This window comes from Mobula birostris, chromosome 10 (genome assembly GCF_030028105.1).
Source record: "Mobula birostris isolate sMobBir1 chromosome 10, sMobBir1.hap1, whole genome shotgun sequence".
NCBI classification, from domain to species: Eukaryota; Metazoa; Chordata; class Chondrichthyes; order Myliobatiformes; family Myliobatidae; genus Mobula; species Mobula birostris.
This window is the reverse complement of record NC_092379.1, coordinates 144,480,823-144,503,973: the sequence shown is the minus strand read 5'-3', so window position 1 is coordinate 144,503,973 and position 23,151 is coordinate 144,480,823.

Genomic DNA, 23,151 nt, shown 5'->3' with positions numbered 1-23,151 from the left:
CAGAATAAAGTGTTACAGTTACAGAGAAAGTGCAGAGCGGGTAAACAATAAGAGTTATGAACAGCCCGTAAACCCATGAACACTACCTCATTATTACTATCACAGTACAATTTATTTATTTTTGTGACTTATGGTTATTTCGTCTTGCACTGTACTGCTGTCACAGAACTATAAATTTTACCTCATCTGTCAGTGATAATAAATCTGATTATTTTTTAAAAGTAAAGATTATTATGTGAATTTAGATTCCATGTTTGGCCCAGTAGGTTTGTTACTGCAGGCTCCAGAATGAAATAACAAACAGCTGTCATTGAATTGGAATGGTTTCTTTTCATTTAACCCATTTAAACTATGATCGTTATGCTCTGTCAAATCTCCTTTCACCTTCTTACCTATGAGAGAACAATGGCATCTTGTCTATCTGTTTATAAATGGAATTTTCACTCCTGGGACTATAACATAGTCAATGTTTTCTGTACTCTGTGTCCTTCACATGCCTTCAGAGGTATTGGCAGTAATACTCTTCTTGCAGGGTAACTGGTGTTTTGCAATGGTTCAACATAATCTCCCCGCTTCTGCACCTTATGTTAGTATTTCTGAAGCAGAGATTCCAATCATGTGATCTGGGGCTGCCACAATCTACCTTGCCATTTTCAAAGACTTTGGTACATACGTTCCAAGGTGCCTATGTTCTCCAACACACTATAGAACACATGATATTGTTCTCTTTGCCAAAATGTGTCATTTCACATTTCACAGTTCAAAGTAAATTGTTATCAAAGCATGTATGTTACCTTGACATTCATCTTCTTGCAGGCATTTATAGAAAAATAAAGCATTACAATAGAATTGATGAAAAATTATACATAAGCAAAGACTGACAGACAACAACGTGCAAAAGAAGACAAATTGTGCAAATGAAAAATAAATAATTCTTAGAGTATGAATTATAAAGAGTCTTTAAAAGTGAATCCATAAACTTGGATATTTATTTATTTATTGAGGTACAGTGTGGAATAGGCCCTTCGGGCCCTTCAAACTGCACTGCCACCAACCCCCAATTAACCCTAGCCTAATCACAGGACAATTTACAATAACCAGTTAACTAACCAACTAGTATGTCTTTGGACGGTGGGAGAAAACAGTGGCACCCGGAGAATACTCACACGTTCCACATACAGACTCCTTACGGATAACATTGGAATTTAACTCCAAGCTCCGATGCCCTGAGCTGTCGTGCCCTTCACTCTTCGCAGCTCATTGTAGAACTGCCTTCCTGCCCGTTGGATCTCATCCGCCCAGCCAACCGGAGCTGGCTTCACATGCTAGGACGGCATGTCCCTGTCTCACTGGGGGGGTGAGGCCACCGGCTGCTCTCACCTGGTTTGGTTCACCTGTCAAAGCGATGTGCTGGGGTAATATTCAATTCAATTCCAGTTCAATTGTCATTCAACCATACATGAATATCTGTGAATTCAGCCAAACAAGACAGTGCTACTCTGGGGCCAAGGTGCAAATCACAGTACCAACAGTCACACAGCTCAAAGCAGACGTAGCACATACAAGTTAGCAAGCACATAAGGATGTCAGCGAGATACAGCCACGCCAAAAGAATAGTCGAGACCCAAGCCTTGACTGCCACAGCAATCTGCAGTCATCTTCTGCTGAGCGAACACTGGGGGGGGGGCAGCACCGACTCTGGCCGGGATGCTGTGCCACACTGCCCCTGGTGGAGCACACCAGCCCCAATGCCTTCCTTCTGGTGACTGTCAACAGGCGACACTGTGCCTTGAGGGCTGATCCTTCCACATACAAGACAGCAAGCACACGTAATATATCAGTAAAGTACAACCACGCAAAAAACCCTGAGTCCATGAATGCCACAGAAATCTGCAGTCGACCACAACACAGCTTGTCTTCTGCCAAGTGAACAGTGGGTGGTGGGGACAGCACTGACCCCAGCCTGGACAGCATGCCACATGGCACCAGCTCTGATGCCTTCTCCTGAGAGCACAGGGAGAAATTTGCAAGCAGCACCAAAACTGGAAGTGTAATAAGCAGTTAAATAGCCTGACAGTTTGGGCAGACATCGGCTGAAGAATAAAGATCTTAAAGATTGGCTTAATTTGTCATATGCACATTAAAATATACAGTGAAATGGATTGTTTGCATAAAATCAAACCAGCAAGGATATGCTGGGGGCAGTCCCCAAATGTCACCATACTTCTGGCACCAACATAGCATGCCCACAATTTACTAATCCTAACAGGTACGCCTTTGGACTGTGGGAGGAAACCAGAGCACCTATAGGAAATCCACACGGTTCTGGGGAGAATGTACAAACTCCTCACAGACGATGGCTGGAATCAAACTCTGACCTTACAGCTGGAGCTGTAAAGCGTTACATGACTTGCCATGTAGAATTGCAACTTGGAACTCTGCTGACCACTGTGCTCCAACCATTAACCCCTTGTCCTACAGAAACACACAAAACTGACCAATATTACTGTGACAAGGTAAATTTTAGAAATGGTCGATATTGTTGGTATATGGGGTGTCTGGGGAGGGGTAGCACCACTGGTGGAGAGGTTTGCCATGTCTATTCTGGGGCAGCTCACTTACCTTTGGTCCCCACCAGACACTCAGCTCTCACCTGCGCCTCTAAATAGCTGTTCACATGTGATAACAGCCATACTCCTGATACACTGCTTCAACAGGCAGGCTAAAGCGGGTGAGGGTAGCTGGCAGATCTCATACTCCAGTGAGATAGGAACATGCCTGTCATAGCATGTGAAGTCAGCTCTGGTGGACTGGCCCGATAAGATCAAGGTGAGATCCAACGGCCAGGAAGGTAGTTCTGCGATACTTTGTGGAGAGCAAAGGGCATGACAAGGCGCAGAAGAAATCATGGCCATCCACTGCAAACATTTAAGACCCCAGTTCTTGACAACTGCTCATACCATTTGACCCAGACTTCAGAGGTGAAGAGAGTGGAAATGCCCCAGCTCAATAGCTTTTTCACTTTAAAAACATTCCCATACAGGTTTCCAGTCATTATTGGATTGTTGGTGAAGGCACAGTTCCAGTAAGATGCAAATGTTTGTGCATGTCCCTTTAATTGGACCCTGATCCATCCAGTTACGTGACCATTGACAACATGTCTGATCTACAGGCAGCCTTCTAAAGGATTGCACAGGTGAGAAAACCCCTTTTTGGAGCTACCTGTGCACCTGATGCTCGCCATATAGGATATCAATCCTATTTAGTCACAGAGCACTACAGCACAGAAACAGGCCCTTTGGCCCATCTGTTCAATGTCGAACTATTAGTCCCATTGACCTGCACCTGGACCATAGCCTTCCATACCCCTCCCATCCATGTACCTATTCAAATTTTTCTTAAATGTTGAAGTCGGACCTGCATCCATTACTTCCATTGACAGCTTTTTCCACACTTTCACCATCCTCTCAGTGAAGTTCCCCTCATGTTCCCCTTAAAATTGTCTCCTTTCACCCTTAACCCATGGACCTCTGGTTGTAGTCTCACCTAACCTCAGTGGAAAAAACCTGCTGACATTTACCCTCTCTATACCTTTCATAATTTTGTATTTACCTCCGTCAATCCTTCTCTCATTCTCCTACGCTCTGGGGAATAATCCTAACCTATTCAACCTTGCCCTCTGACTCAGGTCTTCAAGTCCTGGCCAAATCCTTGTAAATTTCTCTATGCACAGGTGCCATCCAAAGACCATCAGCATTTTTTCTGGCCCATTTGTTGAACTACCAAGCTAGAAAAAGGACTGGCAAGAAATAGATGTATAAAAATGTATTAAATAAATCAATTACCATATATTTTCCAGCTTATATGTTAAATTCAAATGATCTGTTTACTGAATGAAATAAGGATGGCCACATTTTCTTTCAGAGAGATTACTAACATGTCCTCTTTCCTCTCCTTTAGTTTCTTTCTTCTCCAGCCCTTTTACCTCTTCCACCTATCACCTCCCAGCTTTTTACTTCATCCTCCCTCCCTCACCCACCTACCTCTCCCCTCACTTGGACTCACCTATCACCTGATAACTTGTACTCCTCCCCGTCCCCCACCTTCATATCCTGGCTTCTTCCCGCCTCCATTCCAGAACTGATGAAGGGTCTTGGCCAGAAAAATTGACCGTTTATTCCTGTCCGTAGATGCTGCCTGATCTGCTGAGTTTCTCCAGCATTTCGTGCGTGTATTGCTCTGGTTGTGCAGCATCTGCAGAATCTCTTGTGCTGATGGTTAACATGTGCTATATAATCACAGAAAGTTGTTGATTATCATATATATTTTTTATTTGTAGCATGCTTTCCAATCATTGATTTATATGTATTCTAGACATATAACAGAGGCGCGTCAAATCAATATTCAGTGACATGCTACTCTCTGATAATTTTATATTATATAATTTTCAAGTTAAAGTTGTATTTCCCATCACACTTAACTGTGAGGTATACGTTATTCAGTCACTATTTGTGTAATCACTAGAATCATTGAAGAAACTTCTTGCTATATGGTAAGGTGAACTGGGGAATTGGTTGGTGTCACTGCCGATTTCGTTGATGGAGTAGTCGCTGGATATGCCTGTGTATTTCTCTCTCTGGGAAGGTGAAGCCGGTACTTGATACACACTCTCAGAGGAGGTTGGGAAGCTGCCCTCCACCTTTCTCAGAGAAAGTTGCCTGTTGGATGGGGCTTCTTCTGTAGATCCAGAGCTGGTGCTAGTTGTTGATTCAAGGGCAGTGTGAAATACTTCAGGATTAATGCTTACTGACATTGTTCTTGAATGTTTGGGTGTTGATACAAGGTGCTGGGAACCATCTGGATATGTAAACACGTCATCATCACTGTAAGAATATCTTCTTGGTGTCAAATTAAATGACTGAGGAGCAGAGGCAACGGGTGCATATAATGGGCTGGCGTACTCCTTTAAAATGAAAGACTGAGAAATGGGTGACCCCTTCAAGAACTTGCTGTCCTCAAACCTGCTGCTGCGGAATGGTTCCTGGAGCTTGGAACTATGGCTCTCAGAAGGACCGACTTGTGAACTTTCTGCTGCAGGATCACGGAGGAACGTCAGCGATAAGGGAGACAACGGCTGGAAAGATGGCAATGTAAAGGATGACTGCTGCAGGGACTCAGGTTCTATGTGAACGGATGGAGAAAGAGGAGGTGGAACCTTAGGTAGCGGGCTACGCATCGTAGCTTGAGGTCTCGAACACACGTCAGACTCAGACCCCTGCTGCGATATTGGTGATACCTGTTGGTATGATGGCATCATGGAAGATTGCTGAGATACTGAATAAGCAGATGGTGAGTGAGCTATTGTTGGGTGAAACAAATCACGCCCTGACTGGAGGTTATCTTGTGGAATATTTGCAAAGCCCCCTTGACTTGGAATATTGCTGATGCCGACCTCTCCCACTGCCGAGCTGCCAGTGGAGATCCAGCCTTGCAATGGCTGTGTCGGTGAAACGTAAGATGCCGAGTAGGGCATCCCACTGTATGAAGTATCCATGTATGGTAGGTCCTGCTTGGCAAATGGCGCTACGCCACTGTATGAAAAAGACGGTTCTACAAATGAGTGATGAGATGCAGTTGGAGATGGAAGAGGTGGCTGTTGGCCTGGCCTTATTACAGGACACTGTGGCCCTTCGTTGAGATATGGAGGAGCCACCTCATCAGGAATGTAATCTTGAGTAATCTGATGCCTTGAAGGTGTATAAGCCATTATGGATTCTTCTGGAAGGTATGGCGAGGACAGGGATGAAAGGTGTTGTGAGGGTGACAGACCGGGTAATTGGTACTGCAGCTGTGACTGGGTGATGGACTGTTGGTTCTGACTTTGGGGAAGAGGAGATATTGGGTACGTTGATGACTGCACAATGTCTGGAGAAGTAATCCCAACCTCACTTCCTTTAGGAGTGTGGTGTAACCTGGGGCTCAGATCTCTTGCCGAGATACTGCCTTGGTAGGTATACTGATTTGGCCGAAAGGGTGACAAAGGGGCCACTGGAATACTAATGGATTTTGATCTGGCTCTTTTTGTCAGGGGATGAGGTAGACTACCGTAAGATAATGATAAAGGTACTGATTTTCTGGACGATCTTATGTGAGACAGCTGAGGAACAAATGGCAATGAGTGGGTTATTGGTACAGCATGTTGTGAACTATGGATTGGCCTGATGGTAGCGGATGACAGCTCAGCATAAGGTTCAGTGCTCACAACGTCACCTTCATTGGAAATAAAGGCTGATCTGCTCCTCCTCTCCAGACTACCTCCTTCTATGGTATCAGAAGGTTCATGAGGAGGTATTAAAGAAACTGATTTTGTACTTGTAGTTGTCATTGATAAAGGATAACGAGCTTCACCTTTTTCACCTGGTTGGTATGGACACTGCATGGGTACCTTTTGCTTCATCGCAGAGTGAACAGGCAAATTGGGAGCTGATAGGGATAACTGTTTCTGTTCAATGTCTTGATTAATATTTCTAGCAAGGCTTTTGTCAGAAACAGAACGGGGCGCATTCCATGAGTGCATGGGAGCCGGATAATTGGGCAGTGTCACCTCCCTGGGCAAAGCAGCTAATGCGGCATTATCCACTGATGACATCATTGAAGACAAGGGATAATGCCTTGCATCTCCAGCTGAAACAGCTAATACCGATTCATCTTCTGATGGCATTCTTGAAGCTGACGGATGGTATGAGGGATAGTGCCCGGACAGAGTTACATCCCTAGCTGAAGTGGCTGAAGCCATGTTATCCATCGATGGTATTCTTGAAATTGAGGGTTGATATGAAGGTTGGTAATCTGACATTCTTGTGTCCCTAACATCGTAAAAGGATATTCGTTTTCTGGTTGCTTGATGTGGATCTTCATAATCTGGCAATGTTGTATCACCAGCTGGAACTGGTAATCCTGCCTCAGGCATCATCCTTGGGACTGATGTAAGTGGTGATTCTGGGTAAGGTGCTACCTCCATGTTCCTAGTTGAAACCGCTGACTCTACATCTTGCAGGGATAACCTTTCTGGTGCAGTAAATTGTGATGTTTGGTGACCCGGTAGTGTTGAGTCTCTAACTGAGAGAGGTATTCCTTTCTCTTGTAATGCTAACCTTCTAGGAGATGTGGGCTGTGAAGCTCGGTGTTCTGCTGATGGTTTGTCCTTTTGAGAAGTGGGTGATTCTGCATCCTGCGATGCCAACCTTCTTGTGGTTTTGGGTCGGGAAGTTTCATAACTTGGCTGCACAGCCTCTCTGGTTTTTACTGGTTTTTTAGATTCCTTATGTTTACCTTGGCGTTGAGGCGAGGGACCGTGGGTTTGCTGTCTGGATGGCAACTGGGAAGAGAGTGCACCACGGCGTACTGATTGAGGAGATAGTGGCCGAGGCGAGTGGGCTCGAGAAATGTGTGAACGTAGGGGTCGTGGACAAGTCGATACCATCTGAGGTGGTGGCAGAGACATTGTCTCAGTAGTCCTGTTGCTACTATCTGTTGAGAGACTGGACGAACCCGTTTTCTGAACTGGCATCCTTTCACGTTTGTGCCGCAATTGATGCTGCCGTGGTGACCTGACTATTTTACCGTAGCAAACAGGTGAACCGTGTTTACTGGAGGAGCCAACAGTATATTTCCTCGTTCCATCCTGAGGTCCACTTTCAATAATGGTTATTGTCGGACATCTGAAATAAAGATTGACTTTAAGTATATGATCTCAAGGAAAACTATTTGAAAAAAATAAACTGTAAGAAAATTATTTCTAATTATAAAGAAATTAAAGTGTCACATGTAATTTGTCAGCAGTTTGGTTGCTAAAATAATACATGAACTATCACATTAGATTTTGATACTTGTCAGGTTCTGACATGACTGATGATGTGGATATACATCAGGGCCAACCCAATTTTCTCAACATATTGCAGAGCATGTATTGCTTGGATTTAACCACTTTGTGATGATGTGGGTGAAGTGTTTTAGCCCCAGGACCAAACTGGGATATCTTAAAAAAAGGTAAATTGTTTAAAAATACAAAAGATTCTGCAGATGCCGGAAATCTAACGAAACGCACAAAAAGTGCTGGAGGAACTCAGCAGGTAACACAGCAAATGAATAAACCACCCATGTTTTGGGCTGAGACCCTTCTTCAGGACTGGAAAAGAAGGGGGAGAAGCCAGAATAGTGGGAGGAGGGGACAGAATACAAGCTAGAAGGTGATAGGTGAAGCCAGGTGGGTGGGAAGGGATGAAGTAAGAAGCTGGGAGGTGATTGGTGGAAAAGCAAAAGGACTAGAGAAGAATGAATCTGATAGGAGAGGGGAGTGGACCAGGGGGAGGTGATAGGCAGGTGGGGAGAAGAGGTAAGAGGCCAGAGAGGGAAATGAAAAAGATTGAAAGGAGCGGGGAAAAAATTTCCTGAAGGTGTTTCTCCTCCAACTTGAAAGTGGACATCGTGGTGGAAGAGGAGACCATGGACTTGGAGGCATGTTTGTTTGTGTGCTCTGAATTTCCAGCATCTGTAGAATATCTTTGCTTATTAATTGCTGAAATTTATTAAAATGGTATTTACCGCAGCTTACTACACTGAAGTTATGCCTGTGTTGTTCCTCACAGCGTGCAGAGCATGAAGCTGCTCTGTCACTTTTGTGTAGGGCACTGGAAAGAGAGCCAGTAGCATAAAGGACAGCTGTAGCACATCGGCGTACACAGAGGGATGAAAGAGCATCTATGTTTGGTGTCCACGACCACACTTTCTGCCCAGTGCTCACCACAATCATGGTGGTGGATCAATCCCAATGCTACAGGACACTGTGAATCATGAGCTGACAGTTCAGTCAGAGATGTACCATGGACAGCATTCTAACTGGTTGCATCACTGTCTGGTATCTGGTGGCCACTGCATACGATCAGAAAAAGCTGCAGAGTTGCAAACTCAGCCTTCCATCACGGATACTAGCCTCCCGGACATCAAGGACACCTTCAAAAGGCAATGCTTCAAAAAGGCACCATCCATCATTAAGGGGCCTCATCACCCAGGACTTGCTCCATCAGGGAGGAGGTACAAGAGCCTGAAGTCACACACTCAATATTTCAGGAACAGGTTCTTCCCCTCCGCCATCAGATTTTGGAATGGACAATGAATCCATGAACACTACCGCACCACTTTTTTGCTATTTTCCACTATTTCATTTATTTTATATACTGTACTTATTTTAATTGATAGTTTGCTTTTATTATTACATATTGCATTGTACTACTGCTTCAAAATTATCACAACGTATGCCAATAATATTCTGATTCTGACCACTGCTGTGATTTCTGCATTAAAGGCTCTTGTAATAACTCCATCCCATAAATGACGTGTAGCACAAGCCAAGCAGTGACTAGGAGGGGGTGAGAACTGAAAACATTGTTGTCAAGTCATGTTGTTGTGTACTGAGTAAAGAACTCAGTAAATGGTGCATGACCTACTGAAGACTTTGGTGATGCTGGATGCCTTGGTTCTGGGAAAAATTTATTGTGTTTATCTGATCAATAATTCTACCACTGCTCCCCCTTCCCATCCCCTCTATCTGTCACCTCAGTCACTGCACTGCACTGTAAACACTTTATACCACTTCGGATATTGTTGTTTACATTGTAAATACATAGTGATTACATTTCATTCTACATCTAACTTCATTTTTTATCTAATTCTTTGTTCTGTTCTGTAGTTTTGTTAAAAGTTTGCATGTCACACCCTGACTGACACATCCCGGCAGATTTCTAATACACGTAAAAGTATGTGGTGAATAAAGTTGTTACCTGGATCCATCTATCATCCATCACCTTTTGATCCACTCTTTTATACTGGCTATATCCCTTCTTTCTCTCCAGCCCTGATGAAGGGTTGATTGCCTGGCTCCCTCCACAGATATTTCTGACCGGCTGAGTTCCTCCAGCATTTCGTGTGTTGCTTGAGACACTACAATGAACCCCCACATCCTCCCCACTTTGTGCTATACTGTATCTCAAAATGAAATAAAATAAAATAAAATGAAATAAAGTAAACTTTATGGGTCGAGATCACACCATCATTCCAGGCACACTGAAACCCAGTGCAACGTGCCAAGCATGGATGAGATGGAATTTGCCTTGGAACAATGACAGAGATGCCATTACATAAGGTAAATGAACTGATTTAGTCTGGTTCTTCATAGAAGAGAGTGTGGAGAGAGGAACTCAAATGTGACTGCTAGGTCTGAGATCCTGCTAGTCTGTATAAGCAGAGACTGGCAAAAAGGGAATTTCTAGCACCTCACATTGTGAATGCAACACACACAAGGTGTTGGTGGTCAACAGATCAGGCATCATCTACGGCAGGGCTTCCCACACTTCTTTACGCCATGGACCCCTACCATTAACTGAGAGGTCCGTGGACCCAGGTTGGACCCCTGATCTATGGAAAAGAATAAAGAGTTAGTTTTGGGCCGAGATCCCTCATCAGTACTGGAAAGGAAGGGGAAATGCCTTAGTAAGATGGTGAAGGGAGGGGAAGGAGGACAAGCTAGATGGTGATAGGTGAAGCCAAGTGGGTGGGAAAGGTAAAGGGATGGAGACCAGGAGAACATACTTGGCTCCACTCTGTCATAGCACATTCTTCTAAAATTTAGATTTAAGCAACTTTAAGATGATGCTATATCTAGCATCAGCTACTTGATGTAAGAAATTATTGTTTATTTTACTATTGTGTTTGATTTAATAGTAAATATACTTACTTTTCTTTCTCTTTAGCTTTGACAAAGGAAACGGTGTAGAACATTGCAATTAACGCTAAAACGATAAATACAGCAATCAAGCTCGCGGCAATCAGATCCTCCACCGTGTCTCTTAGGGACTGCTTGGCCATGCTGTGAGTAGTCTTTGGAATGTTGCTGTTTGTCATTTCTTCGTTGAAAGCTAAGGAAGGGGAAATTATCTCTCATATCAGACATTCTAACGAATGGAAATAAGACTTCAACAGAAAACCCATGTAGCTATTACCTTCGTTGTATTCAGTAACAAAGAATATAGAGTCATAGAGCACTACAGCATAGAAACTGCCCTTCAGCCCATTTAGTCCATGCTGACTAGGTCTTTGCCTAGATCCATCTACCAACACCTGGACCTCAGCATTCCATACTCCTCCCATCCTTGTGTTCTGAACCTGCATCATCCACTTCTGCTGACAGCTCATGAAATACTTTCACCACTCTGATTCTCCTTAAATATTTCACTATTCACCCTAAATCTATGACCTCTAGTTCTAGTCTCATCCAACTTGAGGGGCAAAAGGCTACAAGCGTTCAAGCATGCCCGCAAGAAAATGAAATTCAAGGTAGTAAATGGTAATGTATAAATACTTTGAAAACAAATTTATTTTGGCATTGACTTCACTCTTTCTGTACTCCTCATAATTTTGTATACCTCTATCAAATCTCCCCTTAATCTCTTACGCTCTAGGGAATAAAGTTCTAACTTATTTAACCTTTCCCTATAACTTAGGACCTCAAGATCTGGCAACATCAAGTCTGAGTAACACATACATAAGCAGATTTTTTTAGCTTGATATTGTATGAATTCACAGCCTGTCAGGAAACTGAAGCCCCACGCGCAGTGATTTGGGAGCAGTTTCCTCCCCTCTACCATCAGATTTCTGAACGGTCCACGAACCCATGAACAATACCTCTCTATTCCTCTTTTGCACCAGATATTTACTTCATCTCTTATTGTAACTTAAAGTTTTATTTTATGTAGTGCATTGTTCTGCTGCCACAAAACAACAAACTTCACGACTGATGTCAGTGATAATAAGCCTGACTCTGATTCCTTGAGCCTCTTCTGCTGTCAATGAGTTAATTGTCAGAACATAGTACACAGAACAGAACAGCACAGCACAGGCCCCTCAGCCCACAATGCTCTGCCAACCTTTTAACCTAATCTAACCCTTTCACATACACTTCAATTTATATGTTCTTGTTGATCTGATATTTGCTGTTGTCCTTAATAACTTTGGTTAACAGTAATCTCTCATTTACTGGTTAACAGTAATTTGTCATTAACATTTGATGTGACTTTAAATGGTATTTGCAGAGGAAAGTTTGAAATGTTACTTCTCTTACCATGCTTCACTCCCACACTCCCTCCTGAAAGTCCCAGATGTAACCTATAGACTAGTCCCTATAATCTCTCTATCCATCCTGTCAATGATAGCTTGGAAACTGTAATCAAACCATCACATTTTATTCTAAATTACTGAGGATTCAACCTTAATTAATGTAAAAAGTAAGTTCTTGCAGATCAACAGTAAATCTAAATTATACCCCATCCCACGGCCAATAAACTCTTTCTCAAAGAATCTAATGCAACATACACAAAATGCTGGAGGAATTTGGCAGGTCAGGTATCATCTATGGAAGGCAGTGGACAGTCAAAGTTTTGGGCCAAGATCGAACATTTTGGGTGTGTTGCTCAAGATTTCCAGCATCAGCAGAATCTCTTGTGTCTAAGAATCTAACTGGAGTCTTGAAATGTTTAGCTGTATACATGTGTATGGCTGAATGATGATTGAACTTGAACTTGTGTCACAGTTGTATGTTTCTGTACGTTTTAATTTTACTCTTCTTTATATAAAGAGCATCACTGAAGTAGGAGTTTAGTTTGTTTTTTTGAAATTGTGAAGAACTTGTTTTTTGTTGGCATGGGGGAGGATAGGGTTTGATGTTTTCTTTGGACAGGTTCCATGGTTTCCTTTGTTTCATGGTCGTCTGTGGGGAAGACGAATCCCAGGGTTGTATACTGCACACAGACTTTGAAAATAAATGTACTTTGGATCTTTGAGTTTGAGTCTTGAACTTTGCAATGGATTCTTTACTCCTTTCCTCAGTTTGTCCTATCCTTTTAGATCTAATGTTTATTAAGTATATTTCAATTTACTTAACAGTTTTACATTTTAATCTACTAATATCTCTAATGTCATGTCTCTATCTACACTGCTTATATAAGACCATACGACTATAAGACATAGGAGCAGGATGAGGCCATTCAGCCCATCGAGTCTGCTCTGCTGGTCATGACTAATCCTGGATCCCACTCAACCCCATACACCTGCTCTCTCGCCATAACCTTTGATGTCCTGACTGATCAGGAAACTATCAATTTTCACTTTAAATATACCCAAGATCTTGGCTTGCACAGCTGTTTGTGGTAGAGCATTCCACGGATTCATTACTCTCTGGCTAAAAAAGTTCCTCCTTACATCTGTTCTAAAGGGTTGCCCCTCAATTTTAAGGCTGTGTCCTCTAGTTCTGGACACCTCCACCAGAGGAAACATCCTCTCCACATCCACCTTATCTAGTCCTTTCAAAAGTTGATAGGTTTCAATGAGATTCCCCTGCATTCTTCTAAATTCCAGAGAATACGGGCCCAAAATTGCCACACACGCTCCTCATATGTTAACCCTTTCATTCCTGGAATCATCAACATGAACCTCCTCTAGACTCTCCCCAATGACAACACATTCTTTCAGATATGGGGCCCAAAACTGTTGACAATATTCCAAGTGCAGCCTATTGTTTTATAAAGCCTCAGCATTATCTCTTTGATTTTATATTCTATTCCCCTTGAAATAAATGCCAACATTGCATTTGCCTTCTTTACCACAGACTCAACCTGTAAATTAACCTTCTGGGAGTCTTCATGAGGACACCTAAGTCCCTCTGCACCTCTGATGTTTGAATTTTCTCTCCATTTAGATATCGTTCCATTAACCAAAATGCATTATCATACATTTCTCAACACTGTATTCCATCCGCCACTTTTTTTGTCCAGTCTTCCAATTTGTCTAAGTCCTCCTGCAATCGTATTGCTTCTTCAGCATTATTTACCCCTCCAATTATCTTTGTATCATCTGTTAACTTTGCCACAAAACCATCCATTCCATTATCTAAATCACTGACAAACAATGTGAGAAGTAGTGGTGCCAATACTGGTGCCTGAGAAACACCATAGTCACTGGCAGCCAACCAGAAAAGGCCATCTTTATTCCCACTAGCTACCTCCTGCCTGTCAGCCATTCCTCTATCCATGCCAGTATCTTTCCTGTAATGCCATAGGATTTTACCTTGTTAAGCAGCCTCATGTGTGGCACCTTATCAACTGCCTTCTGAAAATCCAAGTAAATGACATCCACTGCCTCTCCTTTGTCCACCCTGCTTGTTACTTCCTCGAAGAACACTAACAGATCTGTCAGGCAAGTTTTCCCTTTACAGAAAACATGCTGACTTTGACTTACTTTATCATTAGTCTTCAAGCACCCTGAAACTTCATTCTTAATGACGGACTCCAACACTTTCCCAACCGCTGAGGTTAGGCTAACTGAAATATAATTTCCTTTCTTTTACCTTTCTCACTTCTTAAAGAGTGGAGTGACATTTGCAATTTTCCAGTCCTCCAGATCCATGCCAGAATCAAGTGATTTTTGAAAGATCATAACCAATGCATCTGCTATCTCTTCAGCAGCTTCTCTCAGGACTCTGAGATGTAGTCCATCTGGTCAGATGACAGCCATCTTAAGACCTTTCATTTTGGCTAGCACTTTTTCCTTTGTAATAGCAATGCCACTCACTCCTGCTCCCTGACACAAACAGACCTCTGGCACACTGCTAGTGTCTTCTACAATGAAGATTCATATGCAAGGTACTTATTAAGATCATTTGCCACTTCTTTGTCCCCCATTTCTACCTCAGCAGCATCATTTTCCAGTTGTCCAATGTCAACTCTCACTTCCCTTTTACTCTTTATATAACTGATAAAAAACTTTTAGTATCCTGATTTATATTATTAGCTAGTTTGCCCTCATATTTCATCTTTTCCCTTCTTATGGTTTTTTTAGTTGCCTTTTGTGGGATTTTAAAAACTTCCCAATCAAAAACTTCCCAATAATCCAACTCCCCACTTACCTTTACTACATTATATGCCCTTTCCTTGGTTTTTACGCATTCCTTAACTTCCCTTCTCAGCCACGGTTGCCTACCCCTGTCATTTGAGAACTTCTTCTTCTGTGGGACATATCTTTTGGTCATTCTTCTGGTCATATTACGATAGAGGAACGTGTTTGTAGACTGGATATTGAACTATTTTCTGTTGGACTCCGGCCACATTCCACCGAGATACAACACTGGGTGTCACGGGAAGTTGTTCCTGCCTGTGGCCATCGAATTTTGCAGCTCCTCCCATGGAGGGTCAGACACCCTGAGCCAATAGGCTGGTCCTGGACTTATTTCCATCTGGCATAGTTTGCATATTGTTGTTTGATTGTTTGTGGTTTCTGTATTGCTATATTTATGCTCTATTCTTGGTTGGTGCGGCTGTAACAAAACCCAATTTCCCTTGGGATCAATAAAGTATATCTATCTATCTATCCTGCACCTTGTAAGCTCCAGCCACCTCTGTTCTGCCTTCATCTCTGTTAGTATCACCCTCTAATACACCTGGGCAAGCTCCTCTCTGATGCCTCTACAATTCCCTTTATTCCATTGCGATACTGATACAGCTGACTTGTGTTTCTCCCTCTCAAATTGATCACTGTCTCCTAAGGGTCCATTCACTTTAAGCTCCCTAAAAATTCTGCATTATTGTACAACACCCAGTCTAAGATAGCCTTTCCCTAAGTAGGGTGAAGCACAAGCTGCTCTAAAAAGCCATCTCATAGGCATTCAACAGATTCCCTTTCATGTGATCTAACGCCAATCTGACTTCCCCAATTCCCTTGAAGTCCCCCAATACAATTGTGACATTACCCTTATTACATGCCTTCTCCAGCTCCCTTTGCGATATCAACCCCACATCTTGGCTACTATTTGGAGGCCAGTATATAATTTCCATAATAGTTTTTTTTCACTCTTGCAATTTCTTAACTCCACCTACAAAGATTCAACATTCTTTGACCCTATGTCACCTCTTTCCAGATATGAAATTCTATCTCTTACCAACAGAGCCATGCCACCACCTATGCCTTCCTGTCCTTTCAATACAAAGTATATCCTTTGATATCAAACTCCCAACTATGACCTTCTTTCAGCCATGACTCAGTGACGCCCACAATGTCATACTGACCAATCTGTAATTGTGCCACGAGTTCATCCACCTCATTCTGAATACTATGTGCATTTAAATACAGCATCTTCAGTCCTGTTATTTATCCTTGTGTCGTCAATATTCTAGCTACCACAGTAGTGTATAAAAGTCTTAAGCACATACATATACTGTACACATAGCCAGAATGTCTAAAACTTTGCTGTGCACTGTAGTAATTTTATGTATTGCACTGTACGGCAGCCACAAAAAAAAACTAATTTCATGACATATGTGCATGATGGTAAACCTGATTCTGATATGGGTCTCTATTGTGGACTGAGAATGGAAAGGGGCAGGGAGAGGGCAATCATGGTAGGGGAAAAGGGGGAGAGGGGAGGGAGCAGGAAGTATCAGAGAGACATTGTGTAATGATCAATAAACCAGTTGGTTGGAATCAAATGACCTTGTCTGATGCCTTAGGGCTGGGTGCGTCAGGACCTGTGTCACCCCCACCCCTGGAACTTCTTTTGTCAACTGTTCCCTACCACAGAGCACCACCTTTGTCATTCCCAACATCCAAATGGGCAGCATGAAGGAATATGGGGAGAAGGCAGGAGACTGGGGCTGAGAGGGAAATGGATCAGCCATGATGAAATGATGAAGCAGACTCAATGGGCCAAATGGCCTAATTCTGCTCCTACATCTTATGGTCTTATGGTCTGTCTTACGCTCCCACCAGATTTACAAACTTGCTCTTACGCTCCATGTTAACAAATACAGTACTGTGTAAAAGTTCTAGGTACCCTAGCTATACATATATGTCTAAGACTTTTGCATAGTACTGCAGAATTACCCAATGCAGTGTTTCATGCTCTCTATCATATCCTGCACTGTCCATCGAATAGTGCTACCAAATCAGTAACTATCCTTAAATCCACAAGCTGCAACATTGGATTTAAAAGCAGAAAATGCCATAAGTTCTCAAAGTAAGTAGCACCAGTCAGGTCAACGATCTTTTATCGGGATACTCTGGATGAACATTCAATAATTTGAAACAATTGGATTCTCTCGCTCAGATTCTGCCTAAGCTGTTGGAATTTCCATTATTAATAAAACCATAAAACATAAGAGCAGAATTATGCCATTCGGCCCATCGGGTCTGCTCTGCCATTCCATCATGGCTGATTGATTTTTCCTCTCAACCCCATTCTCTTGAATTCTCCCCGTAACTTTTGACACCCTGACTAAGCAAGAACTGTTCAATCACTGCTTTAAAGATAATAGAACCATAAGACATTATTTTCAATTATCTCAGGACATGAAGGTGACACAATAGCTGAGTACTGAATTAGGGATCCAGCAATCCCACCTATATTATGAACAGCTCACTTTAGTAACAATGACCATAAAAGATACCGGTTTGTTGTAAAAACCCATATCCTTCAGAGAAGAAAATCTATTTACTTGTAGTGTGATGCCTGAATCACCCCTATGTGATTTATCACAGCAGTGTCCACACTTTCTGAGGAGATTGGGACATACAAGGCTTCCCCCTCCATTGTAACAACAGGAGCATCATTGAGAGTGGTCTGGCTGCATCACAGTGTGGTACAGAAGCTGCAAGGCATCAGACCACAAATCCTACCAAGGACAGTAAAAACTGCCAGGAGGATCCTCCCTCCTATTTGTGACACTAAATGGGAAAATTGTAGACGAAGGGACCAAAGCATTGTTGAGGATCCCTCCTACTGATCGCACAATCTCTTTGACACACTACTGTCAGGAAGGAGGTACAGGAGCATCAGGGCTAGGACTGTCAGACTGGGTAACAGATCCTTCCTCTAGGCTGTGAGATCAATGAATACCCTGCCACCACCGGGGTCTCGTCACTAGGACAGCAAGCTGTTTACTGTTTACCCGTGTTGCACTTTACTACATGCATTTTGAATTATACTTTATGAACTTATTCATGGCAGTATTTTATTTTATGTGCTGTGTGTGATATACTGTATGCTTTGTGGGTGCACTGTGGTCTGGAGGACCGTTGAATTGTTTGGTTGTATATACAGACAGATGACAGTAGACTTGAACTTGAACTACCCTCTGCCTCTGCACTTGGACTATTCCTTTTCATCAGGGCTTTTCTCCTTGGAGCAAAGGAATATGCGAGGTGACTTAATACAGGTGTACACCATGATAGATCGAGTGGACAGCCAGGAGACTTCTCCCAGGGGGGGAAATGGCTGATATAAGGGAGCATAATTTTAAGGTGTTTGGAGGAAAGTACAGGGGGGATGACAGAGGGAGGTAGGTTCTTTACCCAGAGAGTGGTGGGTGCATGGGATGCCTTACCAGGGGTTGTGGTAGAGGCAGGTACATCAGGGATATTTACGAGACTCTTAGACTCGAACATGGAAGATAGAAAAATAGGGGTGGGGCTATGTGGGAGGACAGGATTAGTTTGATCTTGGAATAGCTTAAAGATTGTCACAACTTCGTGGGCTGAAGGACCTGTACTGTTCTGTAATGTTTTATGTTCTATGTAATTATACAGTCAGTAATACATGGCACACTGACATTCATTCAAGGCTTAATCAGGGATGGCTACTATATGTTGGCCTTGCCAACAATGCCAGATATTGAAAAATGAATAAATCCTCTTTTATCTGTTTTTGATTGCACTGTTATGAGGTACTTTCAACCATTTACATTAAGTAATAACTGCAGATAATCCATTTACAGTACTTAGTCACTTCTTAAGGCAGTCCAATAAAATCCATTTTAGCTCTCACCAAACAGATAACAATCCCCTCTCCTTTGCTGTAGTCTTCCTGACAAGAGGTGCTGTTCTAATTTGTCTAATATTCCATAAATTCCTTCTCCTGTCTTAAACGGTGAAATGTTAATGCAATTCTCTTGAACAGAGGCAAAGTAATTGTGGGCTTGTGGTGTAATGGACAAAGTGCTGGACTTCTACTGAAGAAATTCTAAGGTTGTGGTTCGACTCCCATCAGAGTTGGTATTTTGGAGTGCCTTGGAGGCACAGTGGTTAGCGTGATGCTATTATTGATTGAGGCATTGGAGTTCAGAGTTCAATTCCAATGTCACATGTGAGAAATTTGTATGTCCTTCATGTGTGTGTGTGTGTGTGTGTGTGTGTGTGTGTGTCCGTGCGTCCGTCCTCCGGTTTCCTCACTGTCCAAAGTCATATGAGTTAGTAGGTTAGCTGGTCATTGTAAGTTGTCCTGTGATTAGACTAGGGTTAAATAGGTGGGTTACTGGACAGTGCGGTTCGTTGGGTTGGAAGAGGTTGGTCCATGTTGTACCTCTAAATAAATAAAAAATAATAATTACTGAACCTGCCGACCTATCCCATATAACCTCAGCATTTATACTATGACAGGTGCTGGTATGTCTCTGAGCCTTACATTGGTAGCAGTGTAAATCACAAGTCATTATGTTGTCTCTGTGTATTAATTCCCACCCCAGTACAGGACTGAGAGAATGCTGCAAAAGGTAAAATTGTTATCCCCAATATAGTGGTTGTGTGTTGTATCCAACAATGACAGGAGACCTGTGCAGACGAGTTTTTAAAATGGGAAAGCAGTTGCACTGGGGCAGATCCATTCTCTCGACCTGAGTCCGGTGGTACGTGTAATCATCAACTCCTCCCTTGGAGGGTCAGACACCCGGAGCCAATAGGCTGGTCCTGGACTTATTTCCATTTGGCATAATTTACATATTATTAATTATTTATGGTTTTATATTGCTATGTTTATACTCTATTCTTGGTTGGTGCAACTGTAATAAAACCCAATTTCCCTTGAGATCAATAAAGTATGTCTATCTATCTGTCACAAACAGGGATCTTCCTTGGTTGCAGTGGATTACCACGATTTCCTCTGTACCTAGTCTTGCCCTTTGCTCTCTGTGGAGCGATGCAAAACTGCCTTCTCAGTTGTTGCATCTCACTGTTGATCTCATCCACCCAGTCCTTCGGATCTGACTTAGCATGCTAGGACAGAGTGTTTTTCCTATCTCACTGGGTTATGAGGCCTGGCAACTACCCTCACCTGGTTTAGCCCACCTGTTGATCCAACATTAAACCAAAGGAGCTGGTTGTGGATTACAGGAGGAATGGAGACGGGCTAACCCCTATTGACATCAATGGATCTGGGGTTGCGAGGGTGAACAGTTTTAAGTTCCTCGGCATCCACGTCACCGAGAACCTCACGTGGTTTGTACACACCAGCTGTGTGGTGCAAAAGGCACAACAGCGCCTCTTTCACCACAGACGGTTGAGGAAGTTTGGTATGGGCCCCCAAATCCTAAGAACTTTTCTACAGGGGCACCATTGAGAACATGCTGACTGGCTGCATCACTGCCTAGTATGGGAAATGTACTTCCCTCAATCGCAGGATTCTGCAGGGAGTGGTGCGGACAGCCCAGTGCATCTGTAGTTGTGAACTTCCCACAATTCAGGCCATTTACAAAGATAAGTGTGTAAAGAGGGCCTGAAGGATCATTGGGAACCTGAGTCGCCCCAACCAGAATCTATTCTAGCTGCTACCATCCATAGCATAAAAGCCAGAACCAGCAGGCTCCAGGACAGCTCCTTCCACCAGGCCGACAGACTGATTAACTCACACTAATTTGAGTGTATTTCTATGTGACATTGATTGTTCTATTTATTATAAATTATTATAAATTACTATGTTTGCACAGTGCACATTTAGATAGAGATGTAACGTAAAGATTTTTACTCCTCATATATGTGAAGGATATAAGAAATAAAGTCAATTCAATTCAAGTCCACATGGTGCCCAATGCCCTTCACCTCCTTGCTTTCTATTATTCTGAAGAACAGAGATATTCTCCTTAAAATCCTGGCAAATATTTGTGGCTTAAGCCAGTTATAGAGCCATAGATGTCTACAGCTCAGGAGCAGGCTGTTTGGCCCATCTAGTCTGTGCCAGCCTGTCTTTCTGCCTTGCCCCATTGTTGTGCATTGTTCTTAGTACATTGTGTCTGTCCTCACTTACTATCATGACTTACCATTCCCATCACACCCAAAACTCATTAGCTCATCTTGCCCCTAATACCATAAAACACTATTGCCTGTCATTCTCTGATCTGAATTTTAACATAGGGTTAGAAGTAGATGCACTGGATTGTTCTGAAGAGTGGGACTAAGGTTATGTTAACATTTGGTTATTTGACCGTAAGTCTTAGGACTGAATTAGGCCATTCGAGACATTGAGTCTGTTCTACCATATATTATCCCTCTCAATCCCATTCTCCTGCCTTCTCCCTGTAACCTTTGACACCCTGACTAATCAAGAACCTATCAACTTCTGCCTTAAATATACCCAATGACCTGGCCTCCATAGGCATCTGTGGCAATGAATTCCACAGATTCACTTCCCTCTGGCTAAAGAAATTCCTCCTCACCTCTGTTCTAAATATACGTCTCTCTATTTTCAGGCTGTACCCTCTGGTTCTCGACTCCCCCACTATAGGAAACATCCTCTCCACATCCACTCTATCTTGGCCTTTCAATATTCGATCGGCTTCAATGAGATACCCCCCCCCCCCCATTCTTGTAAACTCCAGCGACTACAGGCCCAGAGCCATCAAATGATCCTCATACATTAACCCTTTCATTCCTGGAATCATTCTTGTGAACCACCTCTAGTCAGGAAGCATCTATGGAACTGAATAAACAGTTGATGTTTTGGGCTGAGACCTCAGTACATATGACAATAGTAAACCAATTTACCAGCATGTAGTCCATTGCTACCGGGACTACATGTCATCTCCAAAGCTTCTTTCTTGTAGCTATCTAGCTTCTCAACAAACCTCACTCAGGTTAAGACTCTTGGCAGTGTGGAGCAGGGGTCCCCAACCTTCTTTGCAGTGCGGACCGGTTTCATGTTGACAATATTCTTGTGGACCGGCGGAGCGGCCGACCGGTGGGGGGGGGCGGTGGGCGGGATGGTTGCCAACGGCCAAGAGCAGCCTTCAAAAACGTTGCGTTTACCCAGAGAAAGACTACAATGACCATGAAGCCTTGCGTGGGCACCAGTGCGCATGCGTGATTAGCGCATGTGTGCACCTGCCGATTATTTTTCCACAAATCGTTTTTAGCGATTCTGTTCGGAGGGGGGTGTTAATCATGACTGGAATATCGGTGATAAGTGGCTAATACACTCAATTTCGTTTCTAAAAGGCTTTATCTAACAAATTTAATATTAAACACACAGCGCATTTTCCTCGCATGAATATAGCGGTAAGTCAATTATCAGGGGAGGACAGGGGAGCTAGAAGTAATTGTTGAACGAACTTCCAGCAGAAGTGTCAGAAGCAGGTTTGATATTATCATTTAAAGAAAAATTGGATAGGTATATGGACAGGAAAGGAATGGAGGGTGATGGGCTGAGTGCAGGTCGGTGGGACGAGGTGAGAGTAGCGTGCGGCACGGACTAGAAGGGCAGAGATGGCCTGTTTCCGTGCTGTAATTGCTATATGGTTATATAAGTCAATAGCATCATAACATTTTAAGTAACGTTTGGATATTAAACACAGCGCATATTTTCCCCGTATGAACTTATAAAGTCACTGCAACGCACCAATATCGCTGAATCAGTGGGAGCCCTGGGCTTGTTTTCCTGCAACAAGACGGTCCTATCGAGGGGTGATGGGAGACAGCGATACTCGAACGGGGTTCTTTATGTCCAGTCTAATCCGCAATTTAGTTTTTGTTACATTGATCGCGGAGATATGTTGGAAATGGAAGCAACGTTTTCAGTGCTTCCGTGGCTATCTCAGGATATTGAGCCTTGACTTTGATCCAGAATGCCGGCAGAGATGTTATGTCAAACAGACTTTTCAGCCTGCTGTCATTTGCAAGCTCGAGGAGTTGATCTCCTTTCCGCGCTGACATGGACGTAATAGCTCAACAGTGGGCGTGACAGGGAATGAGGAAAGGTGCAGCTGACTCATATCGCCAAATCATATCGTT